Source organism: Capricornis sumatraensis, chromosome 14, assembly GCF_032405125.1.
Source record: "Capricornis sumatraensis isolate serow.1 chromosome 14, serow.2, whole genome shotgun sequence".
In the NCBI taxonomy this organism is placed as follows: Eukaryota; Metazoa; Chordata; class Mammalia; order Artiodactyla; family Bovidae; genus Capricornis; species Capricornis sumatraensis.
The window spans coordinates 14,413,615-14,424,745 of record NC_091082.1 but is presented as its reverse complement, the minus strand read 5'-3'; positions in this window follow the sequence as shown (position 1 = coordinate 14,424,745).

The window sequence follows — 11,131 nt, the reverse complement described above, 5'->3', positions numbered from 1 at the left end:
TGGATCTCCTTGCAGTCCAAGACACTCTCAAGAGTCTTCGCCAACACCACAGTTCAAAAGCATCAATTCTGTAGCACTCAGGCTTCTTCACAGTCCAACTCTCACATCCATACATGACTACTGGAAAAACCATTGCTTTGACTAGACGGACCTTAGTCGGCAATGTAGTGTCTCTGCTTTTGAATATGCTATCTAGGTTGGTCATACCTTTTCTTCCAAGGAGTAAGTGTCTTTTAATTTCATGGCTGCAGTCACCATCTGCAGTGATTTTGGATCCCCAAAAAATAAAGTCTGAAACAGTTTTCACTATTTCTCCATCTATTTCCCATGGAGTGATGGGACCAGATGCCATGATCTTCATTTTCTGAATGTTGAGCTTTAAGCCAACTTTTTCACTCTCCTTTCAGTTTCATCAAGAGGCTTTTGAGTTCCTCTTCACTTGTTGCCATAAGAGTGGTGTCATCTGCATATCTGAGTTTATTGCTATTTCTCTAATTTTCTTGAAGAGATCTCTAGTCTTTCCCATTCTGTTCTTTTCCTCTATTTCTTTGCATTGATCACTGAAGAAGGCTTTCTTATCTCTTCTTGCTATTCTTTGGAACCCTGCATTCAACTCAGATGCTTATATCTTTCCTTTTCTCCTTGGCTTTTCGCATCTCTTCTTTTCACAGACAGCCATTTTGCTTTTTTGCATTTCTTTTCATGGGGATGGTCTTGATCCCTGTCTCCTGTACAATGTCATAAACCTCATTTCATAGTTCATCAGGCACTTTATCTATCAGATCTAGGCCCTTAAATCTATTTCTCACTTCCACTGTATAATCATAAGGGATTTGATTTAGGTCATACCTGAATGGTCTAGTGGTTTTCCCTACTTTCTTCAATTTAAGTCTGAATTTGGTAATAAGGAGTTCACGACCTGAGCCACAGTCAGCTCCTTGTCTTGTTTTTATTGACTGTATAGTGCTTCTCCATCTTTGGCTGCAAAGAACATAATCAATCTGATTTCGGTGTTGATCATCTGGTGATTCCATGTGTAGAGTCTTCTCTTGTGTTGTTGGAAGAGGGTGTTTGCTATGGCCAGTGCATTTCCTTGGCAAAACTCTATTAGTCTTGCCCTACTTCATTTCGCATTCCAAGGCCAAATTTTCCTGTTACTCCAGGTGTTCCTTGACTTCCTACTTTTGCATTCCAGTCCCCTACAATGAAAAGGACATCTTTTGTGGGTGTTAGTTCTCAAAGTTCTTGTAGGTCTTCATAGAACCGTTCAACTTCAGCTTCTTCAGTGTTACTGGTTGGGGGCATAGACTTGGATAACTGTGATATTGAATGGTTTGCCTTGGAAGTGAACAGAGATCATTCTGTCGTTTTTGAGATTGCATCCAAGTACTGCATTTCAGACTCTTCTGTTGACCATGATGGCTACTCCATTTCTTCTGAGGGATTCTTGCCTGCAGTAGTAGATATAATGGTCATCTGAGTTAAATTCGCCCATTCCAGTCCAGTTTAGTTCACTGATTCCTAGAATGTCGATGTTCATTCTTGCTATCTCCTGTTTGACCACTTCCAATTTGCCTTGATTCATGGACCTGACATTCCAGGTTCCTATGCAATATTGCTCTCTACAGCATCGGACCTTGCTTCTATCACCAGTCACATCCACAGCTGAGTATTGTTTTGCTTTGGTTCCATCCCTTCATTCTTTCTGGAGTTATTTCTCCACTGACCTCCAGTAGCATATTGGGCACCTAATGACCTGGGGAGTACCTCTTTCAGTATCCTATCATTTTGCCTTTTCATACTTTCATGGGTTCTCAAGGCAAGAATACTGAAGTGGTTTGCCATTCCCTTCTCCAGTGGGCCACATTCTGTCAGACCTCTCCACCATGACCCACCTGTCCTGGGTTGCTGGGTGGGCATGGCTTAGTTTCATTGAGTTAGACAAGGCTGTGGTCCTAGTGTGATTAGATTGACTATATTTCTGTGAGTGTGGTTTCAGTGTGTCTGCCCCCTGATGCCCTCTTGCAACACCTACCATCTTACTTGGGTTTCTCTTACCTTGGTTGTGGGGTATCTCTTCACGGCTGCTCCACCAAAGCACAGCAACTGCTCCTTATGTTGGATGAGGGTATCTCTTCCCGCCACCCTTCCTGACCTTCAATGTGGGATGGCTCCTCTAGGTCCTCCTGTGTCCACACAGCCACCACTCCTTGGGCGTGGGGTTGCTCCTCCTGGTCGCTGCCCTGGCCTCCTGCATGGGGTTGCTCCTTCCTGCCGCCGCCCCTGGCCTCGGATGCTGCCCCTGGCCTGGGACTCAGGGTGACTCCTCCCGACCATCATCCCCGGCCTTGGACGTGCAGGATCTCCTCCCAGCTGTCGCCCCTGACCTGGGACAAGGGGTAGCTGTCAGCCTTGCTTGTGCACTGGCTGCTGCCACCGCCGCCTGTGCTTAGTGCAGGTATTACTAGGGATCAGTTCAGTTTAGTTCAGTCGCTCAGTCGTGTCCGACTCTTTGCAACCCCATGAATTGCAGCACGCCAGGCCTCCCTGTTCATCACTGTCTCCCGGAGTTCACTCAAACTCATGTCCATCGAGTTGGTGATGCCATCCAGCCATCTCATCCTCAGTCGTCCCCTTCTCCTGCACCCAATCCCTCCCAGCATCAGAGTCTTTTCCAATGAGTCAACTCTTCGCATGAGGTGGCCAAAGTACTGGAGTTTCAGCTTTAGCATCACTCTTTCCAAAGAACACCCAGGACTGATCTCCTTTAGAATGGACTGGTTGGATCTCCTTGTAGTCCATGGGACTCTCAAGAGTCTTCTCCAACACCACAGTTCCAAAGCATCAATAAACCCATGAACATCACTCATTATTAGAGACATGCTAATCAAAGCTACTATGAGATATCACCTCACACCAGACCAAATGGCCATAATCAAAAAATTCATAAAGAAGTGTTGAAGAGGGTCTGGAGAAAGGGAACCTTTCTGCACTTCTGGTGGGAATGTAAATTGACACAGCCACTATAGAAGATAGTATGGACATTCCTTAAAATAACTCTAGGAATAAAACCACCCTATGACCTAGCAATACCACTACTAGGCATATACCCTGAAGAAATCAAAACTACAAAAGACACCTGTACCCCAGTGTTCATTGTAGCACTATATACGATAGACAATGCATACAAACAACCTAGATATCCATTGACGGTTTAATAGACAAAGAAACGATGGTACCTATATACAATGGAATACTACTCAGGCATAAAAAGGAGTGCATTTGAGTCAGTTCTGATGAGGTGGAAAAACCTAGAGTCTATTATCCAGAGCAAAGTAAGTCACAAACAGAAAAACCTATATTGTATATTAATGTACTTATAAGCGTGGTACTGATGAACCTGTTCTCAGAGCAGCAATGGAGATACAGACATAGAGAACAGGCTTATGGACAAAGGTGGGGGAGAAGAGGGAGAGGGTGAGATGAATGCAGAGATTAGCATGGATGCATATACACTAACAAATGTAAATAGATACCAACAGGAATTTGCTGTATGACTCAGGGAACACAAAACCAGGGCTCTGTGATAACCTAGATGTGGTGGGAATGGGTGAGAGGTGGGAGGGAGATTCATGAGGGAGGGGATATATGTACAACTATGGTTACTTCATATGGAGAAGGCAATGGCACCCCACTCCGGTACTCTTGCCTGGAAAATCTCATGGACGGAGGAGCCTGGTGGGCTGCAGTCCATGGGGTCACTAAGAGTTGGACACGACTGAGCAAATTCACTTTCACTTTTCACTTTCCACTTTCATGCATTGGAGAAGGAAATGGCAACCCATTCCAGTGTTCTTGCCTGAAGAATCCCAGGGACGGGGGAGCCTGGTGGGCTGCCATCTATGGGGTCGCACAGAGTTGGACACGACTGACGTGACTTAGCATGGTTACTTCATGTTGATGTATGACAGATTCAAGCCAATATTGTAATGCAATCATCAATCACTTAAAACAAATAAATATTTTTTAAAAAGAAAATAAGCAGGATGTTCTCACCTAAAACTTTAAGAAGTGGCACAGTTCAGTTACTCATACAAGGTCAGCTGTCAGGTTTGCTGTTGATCAATCACTAACCAGTGTCTGACTCTGTGACCCCATGGACTGTAGCAAGCCAGGCTCCTCTGTCCTCTGCTGTCGCCTGAAGTCTTTCATGTCCATTCAGTCTATGATGCTATCTAACCCATCTCATCCTCTGCTGCCCCCTTCTTTTGTCTTCAATGTTTCTCAGCATCAGGGTTTTTTCCAATGAGTCAGCTCTTTGCATTAGGTGGTCAGAGTATTGGAGCTTCAGCTTCAGCATCACTCCTTCCAATGAATATTCAGGATTGATTTCCTTTACAATTGACTGGTTTGATCTTACACTTCAAAGACGCTTAAGAGTCTTCTCCAGCACTGCAATTCAAAAGCATCATCTCCTCAGTGCTCAACTTTCTTTATGGTGCAACTCTCAGATCCATCCATGACTACTGGAAAAACCATAGCTTTGACTGAATGGGCTTTGTCTGGAATCTGATGTCTCTGTTTCAGTACACTGTCTCGATGACTGCAGCCATGAAATTAAAACATGCTTGCTCCTTTAAAGAGGGTTACAACAAACCTAGACAGGTGTCAAATTAGTAAATGGTACTTAGGAAGGACCGGGAAGCCTGGTATGCTGCAGTCCATGGGGTTGCAAAGAGTCAGACACGACTGAGTGACTGACCCACAACAACAACAACCACCACATATGAAGAAGACAGTGCAGGGAAGACAAGAAGCATAATTGAAACTGTGCAAAGTTCAGTTTGTGAAACTGAACATTTTCAGTTACCACACTTAGCTGTAAGTTTATTCCCACTGAGGACAAGTCTATTTGTTATCCCAACTGAAATACGCTATTCAAGTAGTTTGATGATCTTTTCTATCATGATGTGTATGTGTATGTTTTCCATACATCCAAGCAATTCTCCAACACAAGCTGAGTATCCTACAATTTAGTACATACTATTATCATCTACCTGAAACAGCTTCAGATCCCAGAGGTTAAGGGCTCAGTCCCACAAACATGCCATCCTTCCCACTTCAGAAGCTGATGACAAATCCATGAGACCCTGCACTTCTGGTCTAATCATTAAGATTGGATGTAGCTACAACTTCGTCTTCAGGTTCAGTTGCTTTGCTAGTGTGGCCCCTGGAACTCAAAAGAAACTCACTGGATTAACTCATGACCAGCCAGATGGAAGGGAGGCCCAGGGCAAGGTGTGATAGAAGTTAATAGAAGACAGCAGGAAGCTACTAAGTGCAGAGCTTCCATGCTCTTCCAGGGCTCCACACTCCCAGTTCCTCTAAGCTATGAGTCCTGGAGGTTCTCAAACCAGCGCATCACTACATGGGCATAAATTAATTATTTATTCACCATTGCTAACTGACGAAACCTCCAGTCCCTTGCCTTTCGCTAGACATCAGGAGGGTAGGATCCTGGTTTTAACCATCTAGTCATATGGTTGGTTCCCCTGGCAACTAGCCTCCATCATTAGAAGATTTCTAAAAGTCACTGTATTAACATAAGTGTTAACATATTAACATATTAACATAACAAAAGACATATAGGAAATTCCAAGAGTTTCTGGAGTTCTGTGCCCAAAATGGGGATAAAGACCAACTATATCTTTTTTTATTGAAAATCACAACATCACAAACCCTAACATTGCTGCAAATTTGTTAGGATGGTACATATTGGCACTGTATCATATCAATGGCTGTATATTGAACAAAGAAAATTTCTATTTGTCTTTGCAATAACTTGATTTCTTGTATTTCTTTTTTACCAAGTATTAGTGTTTGTGTTAGTATTAGTATTAGTGTTAGGTTGTCTGCATTTGTTAAGATGTACAATCTCTAGTAACATTCTTTTTCCAGGCTTACAAATTCTTATTCTGCCAAAGTGCAAGGTTTAGGTCATAGTATAAGATCTTTTCACCAGAAAAATGGATATTTCCCTTTCCTGGAAGTGGAAAGTAACTATCTGTTGTCTTAAGCCTTTTATGTCATTGAACTGTCAGGCACAGAAATCAATATGAACACAGGCCGGGGACACTGAACTCAGCCACCAAACGGCCATTGTCTATTGCTACATGATGTGGACAGGAAACTATATTTGGATAAGGATATTCTCTGAGGCTTCTCCCTTGCACACTTTTAATGTTCATATTAAGGTTAATAGAAGACAGCAGGAACCGATTAAGTGTGAGATCCCTCTAGATTCTGACCACTTGGAAATGAAGTTTACATTAACCCCACAAGGTAAGGGACATGGACTTTTTCATTGCCAGCTGAAGACAAGGCAGATATATTATCAGGTGTATAAAAACGAATTTATAATTTCAACAGAGTCTACTTTTGTGTCTGCTTTGAGGATTGTTTCATTGTGCTTTCTAGTTTGACTCTTATAAACATACTTGTAAATTTTTAACCACATTTTCCTCTTTGACTTTGTGGTTTTAAAGAAAAATCATTCCCCTTTTCAAAATACAAGACACCTGTGTGGAGTTGTGACTAAATTGAAAAGGTAATAGTGTCACCAAATATAAATAAGGTGACTCTTGGAAGTTTTAACTTCAGTCTATAGAAAGAGAACAAAGGAATCTTCATTTTAGGAGACAGATTTAATATTGTTATGTAGAAGCATCATTGTTGTTATTGTGGTGGACAATGGTGAACTACACTGATTATTCACTGGTGTTGCCAAGCACCACATCCACCTTCTACACACTGCTATGCCCTCGTAGAGGTTAGTGCTTATAAACTGTTTCAGATTCTTTTGGTTTTCAGGTTTTCCCTGAGTTTTGCCCATAGATTGGATTGGGAAATCAGAAACAAGAAGACTTCTCCAGCTCTACCAGTGAGGCAGATGCCCACAGTAGTTAGAGACAGAAATCTGGTGAGAGATCTCCACGTGGAGATGTGGTGATCCAGAGGGAAAATCCTGTTAGATCCCTGCTTGCCTGTTCCTCTTCTTCTCTAGACCCAGAAAGTGAAAGTGAGTGAAGTCACTCAGTCGTGTCCAACTCTTTGCCACCCCATGGACTGTAGCCTACCAGGCTCTTCTGTCCATGGGATTTTCCAGGCAATAGTACTGGAGTGGATTGCCATTTCCTAGACCCAGAACTAACTGCAAAACCGTATCTCCAACAACAGAGGGGTGGTTGGAAGCTGAAGGTACATCCAGGAGCAGTAGAATCTCGTGTTTCTGGATCTAGCACAAGTTTCCAAACCTGGTAAGTTTTTATTATGATTTGGACTTTTTCATTGTGCAGTATCCTTTGTTTCTCTGTGTGCTTGGTCATGAGCTTATTCTCTCAGTTCTCTCAGACTCCTTGCAACCTCATGGACAGTAGCCTACCAGGCTCCTCTGTCCATGGAATTCTTCAGGCAAGAGTACTGCAGTGGATTGGCATGCCCTCCTCCAGGGGATCTTCCCGAGCCAGGGATCCAACCTGCATCTCCTGTGTCTCCTGCATTTCAGGTGGATTCTTCACCTGCTGAGCCATTTGTTCCATTCAGTTCAGTTCAGCCACTCATTCGTGTCCGACTGTTTGTGACCCCATGCATCAAAGCACGCCAGGCTTCCCTGTCCATCACCAACTCCTGGAGTTCACTCAAAATCACGTCCATTGATTCAGTGATGCCATCCAGCCATCTCATCCTCTGTTGTCCCTTCTCTTCCTTCCCCCAATCCCTCCCAGCATCAGGGTCTTTCCCAGTGAGTCAACAATTTGCATGAGGTGGCTAAAGTACTGGAGTTTCAGCTTCAGCATCAGTCCTTCCAATGAACACCCAGGACTGATCTCCTTTAGAATGGACTGGTTGGACCTCCTTGCAGTCCAAGGTACTCTCAGGAGTCTTCTCCAACACCACAGTTCAAAAGCATCAATTTTTCACCGCTCAGCTTTCTTCACAGTCCAACTCTCACATCCATACATGACCACTGGAAAAACCATAGCCCGGACTAGACGGACCTTTGTTCGCAAAGTAATGTGTCTGCTCTTCAATAGGCTATCTAGGTTGGTCATAAATTTCCTTCCAAGAAGTAAGTGTCTTTTAATTTCATGGCTGCAGTCACCATCTGCAGTGAATTTGAAGCCCAAAAATTTCTTGTTAAACCTAAATTCTAACTTACCTCATAATACTCAGTCTCGCTCCCCACGTCTCTCCCTGTCTCTGTCTCCTCCAAGCCTGGCCAATTGCAGTGCATAAATCAGGTTTAGTTTCCAAGGTCACTCTGATTAGGTGTGCTCCTTGTATAAGGACAGAATAAAGTTAAGTCAGTTGAAGGACCCTTTCTTTAATAGACAATTTCATACTGTACATGCTTATAAATATGACTCATGTTTGGTGGAAACTGCTATAGCATCTTATGTTGAAATATATACACTCCTCTTTCCTTTTGTGCTTTTACATTTACTTTGTTATCTGCAAAAGTTTTGTGCTTTTCTATATGTCTAAACCTGTATAGTACATTTCATAGAACACCATTCCTGTTTTCATTATACTCCACCTTTTGACATCTTACTACCAGTTGTAAGTGGAATGTTTGAACACTCACCTACTTCTCAGTGGTCAGTGTTTTTATTCCACTAACCTCTTCCTTCTTCTACCAGGATTTGGTTACATTCTTTCTACTTTGCAGAATAGTTAATTCATACAAATATAAGTCTATCCATGCCCCATTTCTTATTTCAGTCTCAGCTCTGGAAAAAAATATACAAAATGTTTAACATCATGGCATTGCCTATTTCCCACATCATCTTTTGAAATGTATATTAAAGCAAAAAGAGTCAGAATCTTCAAGGCCCCTTCCTTCCTTGCCCACAGAATAATTAAACAACAACAACAACAACAAAACACCTTCTTTAGAGGCTGAACAGTGCTATCTGGTGGAATAAGCTTCATTTTGTTGTTCAGTCACTTTTGTCCCACTATTTGCAACCCCTTGGACAGCACCTCACCAGGCTTTCTTGTCTCTCACTATCTCTAGGAGTTTGTTCAAATTCATATCCATTGGGTCAATGATGCCATCCAACCATCTCATCCTCTGTCAACCCCTTCTCCTCCTTTCCTCAATCTTTCCCAACATCAAGGTCTTTTCCAATGAGTTAGCTCTTCACATCAGGTGGCCCAAGTACTGGAGCTTCAGCTTCAGCATCAGTCCTTCCAATGAATATACAGGGTGGATTTCCTTTAGGATTGACTGGTTTCATTTCATCGCCCTCCAAGAACTCTCAGGAGAACACCACTGTTTGAAAGCATCAATTCTTTGGTGCACAGCCTCCTTTATGATCCACCTCTCACATCCGTACATGATTACTGGAAAAACCGTAGCTTGAATATACAGGCCTTTTTTGGCAAAGTGATGCGTTTTAAAATTCTATCTACATTTGTCATAGTTTTTCTTCCAAGGAGCAGGCTTTTTTTTCCTTTTTAATTTTGAGGCTGCAGCAACTCTTGTCAGTGATTTTTGAGTCCTCAAAAATGAAATCTGTCTCTATTTCCATTGTTTCCCCATCTATTTCTCATGAAGTGACGAGACTGGATGCCATAATCTCAGCTTTTTCATGCTGAGCTTTAAGCCAGCCTTTTCACTCTATTCTTTCACCTTCATCAAGAGGTTCTTCAGTGCATCTTGGCTCTCTGCAAAGAGCTGGTGTCATCGGCACATCTGAGGTTGTTAATATTTATCTGGCAATCTTGATTTCAGTTTGTGAGTCATCCATCCCAGCATTTCGTATGATGTACTCCACATAAAGTTAAATAACAGGATGACAATATACAGCCTTGATGTACTCCTATCCCAGTTTGGAACTGGCTCATTGTTCCATGTCTTGTTCTAAATATTGCTTCTTGACCTGCGTACAGGTTTCCAAGGTGGTCTGGAATGTCTGTCTCCTGAATTTTCCAGTTTGTTGTGATCCACAAAGTCAAAGGCTTTAGTGTAGTCAATGAAGCAGAAGTATATGTTTTTCCGGAATTCCCTTGCTTTATCTATGATCCAATGGATGCTGGCAATTTGATCTCTGGTTCTTCTGCCTTTTCTAAATCCAGCTTATAGATCTGGAAGTCTCAGTTCAGTTCACATACTGTTGAAGCTTAGCTTGAAAGATTTTGAGCATTATATTGACAATATGTGAAATGAACATAATTATATGATAGTTTGAATATTCTATGGCATTGTCCTTCTTTGAGATTAGAAAGGAAACTGACCTTTTCCAATCCTGGGGCCTCTGCTGAGTTTTCCAAATTAGCTGGCATATAGAATGCAGCACTTTATTGCCATTATCTTTTAGGATTTGAAATAGCACAGCTGGAACTGCATCAACTCTACTAGCTTTGTTTGTAGTAATGCTTCCTAAGTCCCACTTGACTTCACACTCCAGAATTTCTGGCTCTAGGTGAGTGTCACACCATCATGGTTATCTGGTTCATTAAAACTTTTTTTTTTTTTTACTATATTTTATTTTACAGTACTGTATTGGTTTCGCCATACATCAACATGAATCTGCCAGGGTTGTACATGTGTTCCCAATCCTGAACCCCCCTTCCACTTCCCTCCCCATACCATCTCTCTGGGTCATTCCAGTGCACCAGCCCCAAGCATCCTGTATCCCGCATTGAACCTAGACTTGTGGTTCGTTTCTTATATGATATTATACATGTTTCAATGCCATTCTCCAAATCATCCCACCTCTCCCTCTCCCATAGAGTCCAAAAGACTGTTCTATACATCTGTGTCTCTTTTGCTGTCTTGCATACAGGGTTATCATTACCATCATTCTAAATTCCATATATATGTGTTAGTATACTGTATTGGTGTTTTTCTTTCTGGCTTACTTCACTCTGTATAATCCACTCCAGTTTCATCCACCTCATTAGAATGGATTCAAATGTATTCTTTTTAATGGCTGAGTAATACTCCATTGTGTATATGTACCACAGCTTTCTTATCCATTCATCTGCTGATGGACAACTAGGTTGCTTCCATGTTCTGACAATTATAAACAGTGCTGTGTTGAACATTGGGGTGCACGTGTCTCTT